Source organism: Somniosus microcephalus, chromosome 5, assembly GCF_052327205.1.
Source record: "Somniosus microcephalus isolate GS21.2 chromosome 5, FLI_Smic_1.0, whole genome shotgun sequence".
Classification (NCBI taxonomy): domain Eukaryota; kingdom Metazoa; phylum Chordata; class Chondrichthyes; order Squaliformes; family Somniosidae; genus Somniosus; species Somniosus microcephalus.
This window is the reverse complement of record NC_140991.1, coordinates 123,637,914-123,650,953: the sequence shown is the minus strand read 5'-3', so window position 1 is coordinate 123,650,953 and position 13,040 is coordinate 123,637,914. Positions and strand designations below refer to the sequence as shown.

Genomic DNA, 13,040 nt, shown 5'->3' with positions numbered 1-13,040 from the left:
GCTTCTCTAATTTCCCTTTTAATGCCATCCCCAACCTCCGCATTAGTGTTTGGAGGTCTATATACCACTCCCACTAACGTTTTCTGCCCCTTGGTATTTCTCAGTTCTACCCATACAGATTCCACATCATCAGAGCTAATATCCTTCCTTACAATTGTGTTAATCCCTTCTTTAACCAGCAATGCTACCCCACCTCCCTTTCCTTTTTGCCTATCTTTCCTGAATATTGAATACCCCTGGATGTTGTGTCCCTGAGTTCCCACACAGCACAGGAGAAGCATGCCACAGGGCCAGGCTGTCCTGACGTGACTTACCCTTTAATTAATTCAAATTAAATCAAATCAATACCACCAATTAAATGATATACTCAATGGCCCTTGTTTAACAACTGTCCCCGCTACACCACAGAGACCCTAGAAACTATAAAACACAAAATTTAAGCTTGTAAAAAAGGAGAAAGAGAGAAATACTCACCAACCAATCACTTACCTGCTTTCTGGTGATGTCACAGTTCGATTACTTTTTACTTCTCTCTCCTGCTCTCGGAGCTGAGATTGGAGATTGGTAAGCCTACTTGTTGCTCTGCCGCCTCGGAGTCAGAGCATGCAGGGAGATTCTCTTCCCTTCCAATGGGCGGAAGAGACCTCCCCAGAAGACCAACGCAGCCTGGTTGCACATTGCACAGGAGGACAGAAGCAGGAATGTCGTCAGGAGGACCAGGCTGCAGTGGCGCAAACCTTTCAATGATCTCAGTACATCACGAAACGTTAGTACAAAGCCACACTCAACCTCATCCTGCTGTACCACTCATCACATCCCATCACTCTCCCTTCCCTACCCTACTCCTGCACATCCTTACTCACACCAACTTACCTTGCACCTCCACCCATCCCTTTCTATCTACATTATCACATCCCCATCTCACTAGCCAGCCCTCACACTCAACCTCGTCCTTGTGCAATCATACCAACTAACAACACACAAGGGTAGGCACTTTGGTGTTTTATGCAATGTTCATGTAATGTTTCTGTTAATGTGGTGTCAAACATTGAAACCTTTATTTTGATCACTTTGGGCTGGATTTTGCCAGGCCCGAGGAGGCGGGAATGGAGGCGTGTGGGGTGTTAAAATTGCAAAAAGTGGCAGGCGGGCCCGACCCCGCCTCCAAACAATTTTCCCAAATGCGTGGTTTCTGATCCCGTCTCCGTCCCGCCTCCAAGAGGCGGGATGGGCCCTTAAGGCCCTTAACAAGCACTAAATTAACTCTATAATCCCATTTTGAGATGCCTTTCCAATTTTAACACGTTTCCCACATGATTCACGTCTCCTCTGAAACACGACGGTGAAACCTGGCGGGAGCACAATTGAATTGCTGACTATCAGCTGCAGCTCCACCATTATAAAGGAGATTTGATCAGTCATCATTTGCAGGTGGCGGGACTTTGTTGTCTCAGGTCTGGGGGAACTTTTAGCAAGCATAACCATAGCTGTGGAAGTTTGGAGCCTGACACCCATCTCCAGTGTGAGTTCCTGGGAAACCCCTCTCGCCACCTTGACTGAGGGCTTCCTCAACTGAGGCATATACCAGAAGCATGGGAACCATTTATTTCCTTTCCTCCTGGACATCAGATTCGGAAGAAGACCAGCCGTGGCAGCAGCAGAACCATGAACAAGAGCACCAACAACAGGAGCGCCAAGCTAATGCTCACCCACCTGAAGCTGCACAGGCCAGAAGGCGCCAGCGCGCGACCACATTGCTGCCCGGGATGCAAGGAACGCACTCATCTTGGCCAGATTTGCTTAGCATAGCCAATCAAGCACTTTTGCCTCGCAGCTTCTTACCAGAGCATCGACAATGGTCAAGAACCAGCGGATTCCTAGCACGCTGACCACCATATTGACAATTGCAAGTAATCCTAAGCCCTCAATGTGTAAGTCCCATTTGCGAAATGACACACGCCACAACTGCAACAGTTGCCATCAGAATTTTTATTTACAATAACCAACTGATGGCATTTAAAAAATAAACACATTTCACCCAAGTGACTACCCTTGTGACTATTTGTGCAGTATCTTTCTCTTACGCATGCTCCTACGTGGGTGCTTCCCCTGTGGCTTCAGCAGATGTGGAGGCCCCTTGCTCACTTTCTTGCTGCTCCTGTCTCGACACCTTTGGCGGGGGTCCTCTGGAGTTGCGAACCTGTGAGGGCTCGGCAACAGTCTGCTGCTCCTGCGGCTGTGCAGAGGTTGAGACGCCGATCTCAGTTGGGTGTGGACTCTGGTGGGGCTCTGACTGAGGACTTGGCAGTGGCATTGAAGTGTGAGCGCTTGGAGAGGAGCCCCCACTTCCTTGTTCTCTGCCACCAACATCCCTCTCATGGGTCAGGTCCACCTCAGTGTTTGCAAGTGGCTTGAGAGCACCTTGCTGCACATCAGAGGGGCCATGAGGACCTGTATCTGCACTGGCAGTCCTACTCAGAAGGATTTCCATGAAGGTCTGGTTTCTCTGTTCAATAACTGACCATCGCTCCTCCAGATATGTCAGTCTATTCTGAACACTCACCATGTTTTCTACACTCTGGCGACTTGGCTCCTCCATGGCCGTAGCCATCCTTTCGTCTACTGTAGCCATCCTTTCCACGGAGGTTGCCATCCTTTCCATGGTGCTGCGTTCATGCATCAATGACTCCACAAAGGCTCTACTCATGATCGCGATGGACTCCTCCATTCGCTCCACACTTGCAGCGACCCTGGGGACAAAACCTGCCAGAGACTCCTGCACCGGTTCCTGGAGTTCCAGCACCGCTGTTCTTCTGGGTGGACCCAGAGGCAGAGGGTCGACATGCAGCTGAGCCGAGCTGGGAGAGTCCTAACTTCCCCGACTAGGACTCTCCACTGTGGTCCCTGTCTCTACAATCAGCTGATGCTCACTTGTGAGCTGTGATACACCAGGTGACAACAGTACTCCACCTCGTGATGGTCCCACCGAGGTGTGAGTGTCTGCGTTGGTGCTGGGCTGGCTGAATTCTGCTGATGCTGTGCCCTCAGATGTTGCAGCTTCCTCTGAGGAGTCTGGAGACTCAGGCTGTTCCTCCTGGATAGTGGGGACGGGTGCTTGCGATGGTCCTGTGGGGGAGTAAAGGAAAGAGTCAGAGATGTGAGACCAAGGTTACATGCACATTGCATATTGCAGATGATCATAAGTCCATCTGTTAGAGCTTCAGAATCATTATCAGCGACTCATGCAATGTCAATGAGAGAGATGGAAAACTATTCTGTCACCAGCTTTCTCTGATGCACCCGTCTGTCTGTCCCCCACTTGCGCATCGTCCTCCAGTCCCACAATCTCCAGGGCCGCCTCCTCCCAAGGGGTGAGGTGTGCTACTGAGGGTGGCCCTCCTCCTGTCCTCACACTTTCTCTCTTATTATGAGCTCTCTTTTCCTGCAATGAGGGAGACAAGTGGAGTTTGAGTGAGAATGAAGGAGTGAGTGTAGAGAATCCATAGCATAGATGCATATAAGGAGACAAAGATGGAGTGAGTTGGCAAGACCAAGGGCCCTCCCTGTGTGTTGTCAGTTATTTTCATAGCATCACAGTGATAGGGAGTGTGAGGGCTTCATAGTCGAATAGTTAGGTCAATGTGACCATAGAGAGAGAGGGAATGGGTAAGGGTGCATGGATGTCAGTGTCAAGTGGGATGTGGAGGAAGAGGTTGCTAAAGCTGAGTGCTGGTGAGGAGAGGCAATGGGGATCAGATTGAGGGTGATGGCAAAGTCATACTCACTTTTCCAGTGCGCAGAAGGTCATGAAACCTCTTCCTGCACTGAAGCCAGGTTCTGCAGGTTATCGACCTCCTGGGCCACCTGGATCCACACAGCCTTGGTCTGCTGGGGAGGCTTCTTCCTCCCTGAAGAAGGGAAGAGCACCTCTTTATTGGCTTTTGCTCCCTCCACTAAAGCTTGCAGGGCAATGTCATCAAACCTGGGAGCAGACCTAGGTCTCTCGCTGGTCATTCTGCCTCCAGGTCCCTCTAACATGAAAGGCCAAAAGGTTGTCAGTTTGCAGAAGAAGCAAGGCTTGTTGCAGACCTTAAATGCAGCAGCAATGATGATGTCATCGGAGGCGAGTTTCAGACTGAAAAAACTAATTGGGCCATGGGTTCCCACATGCCAGAACTCAATTGCCCAATTATGTGAAAATCGCATCAATCTCCCACATCGATTTGGAATCGGGTGGATAACACGAAAAGCAGATGACACGACCCCAGCCCGCCCCAATGACAAAATCCAGCCCTTTGTGTTCTTGGACAGATTTGTGTGCACCTTTGGACGTGGCTTAGTGAGTTGCAGTGAATGGTGAGACATAACAATATCCCCCCTCCCGCAATGGTAATGAGTGTGAAAGGAATGGCTTGGACATTGTAGGGATGCTTTATGGTGCTGGTGTGGGGTGGTGCCAACCTGGCGCATCATGTGGCAGCCAGGGTGTACAGCGTCAAGTGAAGTAAATCTGGCCATGGTGAGGCCATCCCTGGCCTCCTGCGCAGCAATATGGTCGGGTGCTGATGCTCTGTGTCCTGTGCAGCATCAGTTGATTGCGGAGAAGGATGGTGTTGTTGTTGGTGCTGCTGGTGTGCCTGGTTCTGCTGGTGTTGCGGCTGATCGTGGTCAGAGTCTGAGGACCAAGGTGAGACAGTATAAACCGTATCCATTCTGATGTAATCGATGGCAGGTAAATTCGAGCTGACAGAAGCAATCTGTCAATGGTGAGTCAATGGTGAGAGAGGTTGTTCCAATGAGGTGACACTGGATAGAGAGTTTGCTCAAAACACTTGCAACCTGCATAAAGCTCAATCTGTCTTCCAAATGCAGTAAGCAACAGCTTCTGAGCTTGGAAAGTGAACAGCTGTGAAATGGGAGCTTTTATAGCACATTTGCAGCTGTCAAGTAATGAGATGATTCCATGGCCATTCAACTCCCACCCTGCTTACCTGATCCCCGAACAGCGTGGACCCTGTGGGCAACCTGGTAACCTCTGAAAGTGAGCTGAAAATAGTTCTTAATGCTCTGTTAACAAGAACTCTCATTGGAAATGTACATGATATTAAAAATGGGCAGATATTTGGCATGATGGACCTTTGCCCAAACTTCTGATCTACTTTGTGCCTAAATATTGGGTGTTACTAATGGGAAAATTTAGGTTAGGAAACAAAGTGGTGTAGAAAAATAATAAAAATTATGGGGGAAAAATTGGGAGTGCTGAGCTGAGCGATCGCGCCGACACCCCGCATAAAAAAGGGAAAGGGGGCAGGTGCTGGCAGTCGCCCAAAATAAAAATGGCCGCTCGACACCTGCCCTTCAAGTAGCGCCGCTGCCGCTTCAAAAATGCCCCCTGAACCTGTCGGACATATCGTCCAGCGATAGGTAATGGGGGCGCAAGGGAAGTTTGCGGCCGGGGCGCAAGCGGGGCGCTGCGCACGGTGATGACTGCACTGCTGCCGCTAACCTCCCGCTGAATGTTGCAGGAGGTGTTAGCGGCGCTGCGCCCGGGCACTAGGGGATTTGCTAACGAGGTGCAAATCAACCCAAATTTTCCCCCATATATCGAACTCAATTTTCACACTTTTTTTTACATTTTTCACCGTAAGCAATACACTACTTTTAAGATTCCTTTCACTCCAATGTCTTGTGCACCTGAATCTGATGTTATTGTAAAGAGATGCCATGGGGAATATATTCCTTCTGTCAGAAGGTGGCAGTGTTGTTTGAAGTTATCATCAAAGCTCCTAATATTTCCACATTTTAAAAAATGGATGCATTATTTTGCACTGCAATTAAGATGTTTTTCAACAAATTGTCCAAGATTAATTCAATAATGTTAACTACTTGTTTTTGAGTCACAAGCATGTATTTTATCACTTATTTGTCTAAAATAGTGTTTCAAAATCACACTGAAGACCACGTCAGAACACAGTAAGAACAAAGGGAAATAATGGAGCAAGTCTTTGTTTATAACATGGTGAAGAGAGGACAAAGGAAGGCTTCACTCAAATTCAGATTCTTCATCATTCTGTGTCAGATTGTTAAAAGGGGTTTGAGAAGATCTAGACAAAATTACAATTTAACATTCAATAAAAGACAAATAATAAATGGGCATCTCTGGTGCCCGAGATCAACAATAATCTCAAAGGCACATAATTGTATAGGTTCTAGTGCACAATGTTATCAGGAATTCTTCAATTTGGATTTTCAAAGAGAATGTTTCCAAAATGTATTCCCTCTTCAACAATTTTCTCCCCTCTTCTGAAACGATTGATTTCCAGTTGAGGGTTGGTTCCATGTAAATCACAAAACCTCCAGTACTTGCATGTGCTAATTACTATGCCAGTATCATAGCCAAACCCAATCCTGCCCTCATCCAATGTTGGGGCACATGCAATTCCAGCAGGGTTGCTGGTTAATGATCAGGAGCAGGAACTCTGGCTTATCTTTCCCTCCCTAACTGACAAAACGAATGCCTCATCCATCAGCCCAAGTAAGATTAGGGCATACCTTCCTGCTTTCTATGGATAAACTTGCTGAGCCATCAGGGATCCATGAATCTTCAATGAGAACATGCTGTTTCGATTCAAAGAGTTGGCTTGACTACAAAATAGAGTCTCAAAGTTGAAAACTGAGTGCTTTCTGGTAATGCAAACCCTGTATAATCCACTCTCATGCTCTGATTATTTTACAAAGCCAAGTTGGAAAGTGGCTCTAAACATTCAACGATTCTCCCTGCTGATGGTGGAAGTGCCCCATTTAGGCTGTGGGGCACTTTTATCAACAGGAAGAATAAAAACATCGTATTTACAGAAAGAATCATGACTGATGCCAGCATATCTCTCTGCTTCCTGTTTCTTTCCTGGTCATCCTTCAAATGATTTTGTGCAACCTACTTGAACAGTTATTTTTTTTAAACTTTTTTCTTCATTCTTTTTAGACTTATAGTAAGATGAGCAATCTCTCAAAAAAGACCCATAGAAACTGCTTGAAGGGCAGCTGGGAAGGAGACTACAAGTGGATAGGTGTGAACTATGTTAATTTACATTGTAAGTTTTGATGTTGAGCCTCCACCCTTTGGGAGGAAAGTGAGGATGAGCTAGCACATAGCTGTCGCCACAGATTACTGTCAAGTTGCTTCATTATTAGCCCAAAAGAACTGCAGAAATGGTCCTGCTCCATTTTCTTTCCTCTTAACTGCTAATATTAAAGGCTGTTTTGTCTTGTGGGCAAGGTGAGCAAAATACTTAACTGGAACAATTATAATACCAGTTTAGAATGGCCTAAGCAGCCACCATTGTTCTGTAGTCGGAATAGCGTAAACAAAGATGTCAGTGAAAATCAAAGGTATCAAAATCTTTTCAGAGCAGTATAATGCAATCTTTGTAATGTTTTATTGTACTTTCAATTTGTGAAAACTGCAGTACAAGGTTAAGTTTTGCACCATGTAGCATATTAGTACTGAGGGCAGATTGATCTATTTTGTTGAACTGATCCTCAATGTCCTGCTTTCACATCAGCAATTTTAAAACAAATGACTTATCCATTAAATGCTTTTAGTTTAATACGCTGGCAAGGAGTGCCAAAGTGTAAGTGTATTAATGCTGATTCTGTTTTTTTTAAGGAAGCTGGGTAGAGTGTGGAAGATTACAGAAAGTAAATGGCTGCATGAAAGGAGCCCCAGAAATATTGTAAGAGGTAAACTGGTGTAGGAACAATCAGCAATTGTGTGGCCAAGATCAGATATTTCTCAGGAGACAGATAACAATAGGAAAAAAAAACTAACTGTAGTGCATAAAAGCAGTTTTTCTATTTCAATGCACATTTTATACACATGGCTGGAGTGAGCTGGCACTGAATCACATTCTTGGGGAAAAAGGTAATGAAGAATAACCTTGTGGCAGAACCACTGAATGACTCTGGCTAACTGTATATAATTCTCTTTAACGATGTTCTAACACCAGCCTAAGCCTGTACCATTGTGTTAGGCATTACTGTGTTTTGCATATAGAGTTTGCATGTACGGGGCGTGGCCCCTTTAAGAGCGCGGGAAAACGCGGGCAAACGCGATGATGTCACATCGCAAACCACGTGACTGCCCAGGCAGTCCTCGTGGCATCTCCGTTGAGTAAAGACCTGTTTCATTGTTCTCCTGTGTCGATCTCAGTTATTCGTAGGAATTCGTCAATTCCTACATTGGTGACCCCGTTTTTGTGAAGATTTTCACAGAAGAAGAGCACAGCATGCAGGCAAACGCCATTTTGCGAAAGCTACCGCAGTTCTGGGAGCAGCAAGCGCCCTCGTGGTTTATTCAGGTCGAGGCCCAGTTCGCCCTGAGGAACATCGATGCAGATCAGACCAAGTATCTTTACATGGTCTCTGCACTCGACGGGAATGTTTCCTATTCCGCGAAATTTTCCTCAGCCAACTGCCTGAACAGGTACAAACTGCCCTGGCCAGATCTGAAACTGAAGACTGCGCAACACTCGCGGCGGAGGCTGACAAAATTTTCGCTGTAACTCGGCAGTACTGCGCCGCCACGAGGCACCCATCCTCCGCAGACGCCGCCCCAGCTCGTCAGCCTGCTGGGCTGTGTTTCTACCACGCGCAGTTCGGCGCGAAGGCGAAGCGTTGCCGCCCTCCCTGCAGTTTTCCCCCCCAAAAAAAAAGCATCATCTGACACTGCGACCACCGAGGAACGGGTCTAACGGGCACCCCGCGGCCGCGATGGCAATTGGCAACGCGGGGAAATTGCTGTTCATCACCGATACCCTCTCCGGTCGTCATTTTCTGTGCGACACCGGAGCGCAGTGCAGCATTTTACCCACGTCCGCCCTCGATGTGCAGACGGGGAATCACGGCCCCGCCCTTGAAGCGGCCAATGGCGGCACAATTCGGACCTTCGGCAGACGGCGAGTGGAGTTGTGCCTCGGGGGGCAACGTTTTCACTGGGAGTTTGTTACGGCCAAAGTTTCCCAGCCCCTCCTAGGCGCGGATTTCCTGTGCGCCAACAGCCTCCTGGTCGACGTTTGGAACCGGCGGCTGATCAATGCAGCCACTTTTAATTCTCTTCTGTGTTATCGCAGTAACACTACATCACGCACCGTCTCCTGTGCATTCCCGACTCCTGATGAGTTCGCTTGCCTGCTCAGCGAATTCCCCGACCTGACAAGACCCACGTTCTCCTCCACAGCCATGAAACATGGTGTGGAACACCACATCACCACCAACGGCCCCCCGGTCTATGCGCAGGCCCGGCGCCTGGAACCTGGCAAGCTGGCGGTCGCAAAGGCGGAGTTCGTCACCATGGAACGGTTAGGGGTTATTCGCCGGTCGAATAGTCCCTGGTCTTCACCCCTCCATATCGTCCCGAAGCTTGGCGGCGGATGGCGGCCATGCGGCGACTATCAATGACTAAATGACGCCACCACTCCTGATCGGTACCCGATTCCCCATATCCAGGATTTCTCTGCCCATTTGGCAGGGAACACCATTTTCTCAAACGTCGACCTCGTCCGAGGCTACCACCAGGTCCCAGTTCATCCTCAGGACGTCCAGAAGACCGCAGTCATCACCCCATTCGGCCTCTTCGAGTTTTTACGGATGCCGTTTGGGTTAAAGAACCCCGCCCAGGCTTTCCAACGCCTGATGGACTCCGTGCTGCGGGACCTCAAGTTCCTCTTCGTCTACCTGGACGATATTCTAATTGCCAGTCCTACCAAGGAAGAACATACCTGTCACCTACGCACCCTTTTTCGACGAATCAGCCAACACGGCCTGATTATCAACCCGGCCAAGTGTCAGTTTGGCCTGCACCAAATTGACTTCCTGGGGCATCGCATCACCTCAGAGAGAGCGGTTCCTTTACTTTCGCAGGTAGAGGCGGTGACATCTTTTCCACGCCCGCAGAACATAAAGGCCCTGCAGGAATTCCTAGGCACCGTTTTGTGCCTATGGCCCTGTACGAGGCCCTCAAGGGCAAGACTGGCAAGAACCTGGTAGACTGGACGGATGACATGGCCCGAGCGTTCGCCGACACCAAAAGCGCCTTAGCCAACGCGACTATGTTGGCGCACCTGCTGCCAGGAGCCACCATCGCCCTCACCTCCGACGCGTCAGACTACGCAGTCGGTGCCGTGCAACAGCAGTGGGTGAATGGGACGTGGCAGCCGTTGGCATTCTTCAGCCGTCAACTACAGCAGAACGAGAGAGCATACAGCACGTTCGACCGAGAGTTGCTCGCCCTTTTTCTGGCCATCCGCCATTTTCGGTTCCTTCTGGAAGGACGTCCTTTCACCGCCTTTGTGGACCATAAGCCGCTGACCTTTGCAATGTCCAAGACCGCCGAACCGTGGTCAGCCCGACAGCAGCGTCAACTGACCTACATATCCGAATTCACCACGGATATACGGCACGTGGCCGGTAAGGACAACCTGGTGGCAGACTGCCTCTCCCGCGCGGTCATCAATACGGTTCATTTGGGCATCGACTACGCCCTCATGACAGCGGACCAAGCCTCAGACCCGGAGGTCCAAGCTTACAGAACGGCCATCACCGGCCTCCAGTTGGCCGACGTCAAGTTCCATTCGGCAGGTACCACGCTGTTGTGTGACGCCTCAGTACAGGATCCTCGCCCTGTCGTGCCGGTCGTCTGGCGCCGCAAAGTGTTCGACGCCATACATGGGTTGTCACACCCTGGAATGAAGGCCTCTCAGAAACTGATGTCCGCGAAATTTGTATGGCATGGCATGCATAAAGATGCCTGCGACTGGGCCAACACCTGCGTGGTCTGCCAAAAGGCAAAGGTACAGCGCCACATCAAAGCTCCGTTGGCCGCCATCACAGTTCCGGAGCGACGTTTTGACCATGTCAACGTGGACCTGGTAGGACCACTCCCACCCTCCCATGGTTTTTCACACATCCTGACCATGGTTGACCGCACCACCAGATGGCCAGAAGCGGTTCCCCTGTCATCCACTACTTCGGCGGACGTGGCCAGGGCGTTCATTTCCTCCTGGATCGCCCGTTTCGGAGTGCCTGCAGATATTTAGTCGGACAGGGGACAGCAGTTTTCCTCCGAACTCTGGAATGCAGTGGCCCAAGGACTCGGGGTCAAATTACACCGCACCACAGCCTACCACCCACAGGCGAATGGCCTCTGCGAACGCTTCCACCGCTCAATGAAAGCTGCCCTGAGGGCCAGCATCCAGGACGCTGAATGGGCAGACAAGCTACCGTGGGTCCTGTTGGGCCTTCGCACGGCCCCCAAAGAAGACCTTCACTCTTCATCTGCGGAACTCGTGTATGGTCAGCCGCTGCGAGTCCCAGGGGACTTCCTACCAATATCGACGGAGCCATGGTCCGCGTCTGCCCAGCTTGCTAGTCACCAAGAGGCGGCCAGATGTTTCGCACCAGTGCCCACTTCGCACCATGGGCTGCAGAGGTCACACGTTCCCACGGAGCTTCACAAGGCTGAGTACGTTTTTATTCGCCATGATGTACATAGGGATCCGCTCAAGGCCCCATATACCGGTCCCTTCCACGTGTTGGAAGCAGGGGACAAAACCTTCACGGTAGATGTCGGTGGTAAACCGGACCACATTTCGGTCGATCGCTTAAAGCCAGCACATTTGGACCTCGACCGCCCCGTCGAGACAGCACAACCGCCGAGACGGGGTCGGCCACCCATCGTCGTTACGGCAGACCAAGTGCGACCGCCCGCCAGACTGCCAGCCGCCCTGCAGCCTCCGCCTTGGGAGTACAGGAGTCGTTCTGACAGGCTCGTCAGATCCCCTCACCATTTGACTTTGTCCGTTAAAGCGAATTCTGGGGGGGCGCATGTGGCAGAACCACTGAATGACTCTGGCTAACTGTATATAATTCTCTTTAACGATATTCTAACACCAGCCTAAGCCTGTACCATTGTGTTAGGCATTACTGTGTTTTGTATATAGAGTTTGCATGTACGGGGCGTGGCCCCTTTAAGAGCGCGGGAAAACGCGGGCAACCGCGATGACGTCATGTCGCAAACCACGTGACTGCCCAGGCAGTCCTCGTGGCATCTCCGTTGAGTAAAGACCTGTTTCATTGTTCTCCTGCGTCGATCTCAGTTATTCGTAGGAATTCGTCAATTCCTACAACCTCACCTTTAACTGGTCTGTAATGTCATGGCAGAGTGATAGTGGAAGAGTTCTCCAAGTGACCACTTCCCGCTCTCACCTTCTATAGAAGGCAAGCTCATTCCCTGAGGCTTCAATTTGTTTGTTTTTTACCAGTTTTGGGCAAAATGTTTCATGTATCCCATCTGTTAGATCACTGTGACAAAAATTAAGCATGTCTATGATGCAATTTTTCTATAGCACCATTAACATAGAGTTACAGCCTAAAGTGCTTCACAGAACGGTAGCAAAAAATGAACACTAAGCAAAGGAAAGATTAGGAAAGGTGACAAACAGCTTGGTTAAAGAGGTGGGTTTCAAAGAGAGATAGGTTGTTTATTGGATTCTTGCTTGCTGGTCACAGTATACGTAGAGTTAAAATGAGGTCTCCTTACAGAATTGGCCTAGTCTGGCTGATACATACACATTGGTTACTCTGATACCATGCCAAAAGAAAAGGCTTGCACAAGTGCAAGGAACAGTGGAAATCCAGCAGGCTGGGAGAGCTATAAAAAGCAATAAAGGGTTACGAAGAAAATAAGAGGTGCAAAAAGGGTGTATGGGAAATAAAAACCTGCAAGGAATATCAAAGCTAATGGTAAACGTTTTAATAAATATATAAAGAAAAAGAAAGCGTTAAACGTAATAATCTCTGGATTGTTACCTGAGCCACGCACAAATTGGCATAGGGACAAACAGATTAGAAGGTTAAATGCATGGCTCAAAGAGTGGTGTGGGAGGCAGGTGTTTCAATTCATGGGGCACTGGCACCAGTACTGGGGAAAGAGGGAGCTGTTCCGTTGGGACGGGTTCCACTTAAACCGGGCTGGGACCAGTGTC

General features: G+C 49.2%; 1 protein-coding gene across 2 annotated transcripts in view; it reads right to left on the bottom strand.

Moving 5' to 3' along the window:
• Positions 1-13,040, bottom strand: part of mocos (molybdenum cofactor sulfurase) — a 489,344-nt gene that overhangs the window by 78,101 nt on the left and 398,203 nt on the right. The gene's annotated exons all lie outside the window — the stretch shown is intronic.